At 43.5% G+C, this 1290-nt stretch overlaps 1 pseudogene; it reads left to right on the forward strand.

Moving 5' to 3' along the window:
- The first annotated feature begins 227 nt into the window (after positions 1-227).
- Positions 228-856, forward strand: LOC105738417 (annotated as a pseudogene).
- The last annotated feature ends 434 nt before the right edge of the window (positions 857-1290 follow it).

The raw sequence follows: 1290 nt of genomic DNA on the forward strand, positions 1-1290 counted from the left end.
ACAGAGCCAGTGCCTGCTGTAGGTGTGCAGGGCTCCAGAAAGGTGTGTGTGTGTGTGTTTGTGTGTGTGTGTGTGTATGTGTACGTGTGTGTTGGGGGAAGGGAGCAAGGTTGTGGGAGCATTTCTTATCTGCTCTTCTCTGCAAAATTTCCTGTGATTTAAGTCACATTAAAGTACCCATAATCCCATAATGCAAAAGAACCCCAAAACCAGCCCAGCAGCCAACCATGGCAGCAAGTAGGTGCTGTGGTCTTTAGATAGTCAGAAATGACACTTTTGGACTTTCAGGCAGTCAGTGGGTTGAGCTCCCCATTAAAGTTCCTAATGGAAGTGTTTCTCCCTGCCAAGTCTGGAATAGTCCTAGTCCCGTGTGTGTGTGTGTGTGTGTGTACCCGCGTGCATATGCACTCATGCAGTACAGGGTCTGCATACCTAAAGCAGATGAAATTCTGCAGAATGGCTGCCTCACTAGACAAAGTCAAGAAGACAGACCGAGGAGAGAGAGGTTGATGTGTCTCCACTACCAAGAGATAGGCTTCTCTGAGCCAGCGAGACATCCCATCCAACAATATGAAACTGGCCACATTTCCTTGAGATGTCAACGTTGAAAGTGTAGCTGCATCTTTATTCTTCACTGTTATGAAGTTGGGTGCAACACAGCCTGAGTAGAATACAAAAACACCGCTTGGAAACATATGATCTGGATTTGAATCGCAGCTCTATCATTCACCTGCTATAGACTTTGAGCAAGACCTCTCTGAGATTATTTCTTCACAGTAGGGAGAGATAAGACCTGCTTCAAAGGTTCTTAAAGTTGAACCTACCTGAGTCAATGAATGCAAAAATGTTCACATTTAAACTGCAATTTTAAAGCACAATACAAGTAAATAGCATTAATATCATTAAAGAGATTAACTTAGCACTGTGCATCACATGATTCATCACAGGCCATCTGTGAGATATCAAATAGAGAGGTGAAGCCCACAGTAATAAAAAATATTGCCATAGCTATAACCAGTGCACTCTTCTCTTCCTAAACAAACAACAAACAAATCTTGCCAGAGTCAAAAGGCAACAGTTTTGACTGCTTTTTCTGTTTCTTGAAAGGCAGAAGTCAAGCTTAGTTCCTTCTCTATGAGAAATGGTGAAGGAAGCACTCTCTTTGTTAGAGCTATGGAGTGTGGCCATGTGTGGATCAAGCCAATGTCCTGCCTTCACTGGGCTCACAGACAACACTCACAAATGTCACACAGCTCAGATCACCCCTCTCCAACACTTTTTCCTTCATCA

Source organism: Nomascus leucogenys, chromosome 12 (assembly GCF_006542625.1).
Source record: "Nomascus leucogenys isolate Asia chromosome 12, Asia_NLE_v1, whole genome shotgun sequence".
NCBI lineage: Eukaryota > Metazoa > Chordata > Mammalia > Primates > Hylobatidae > Nomascus > Nomascus leucogenys.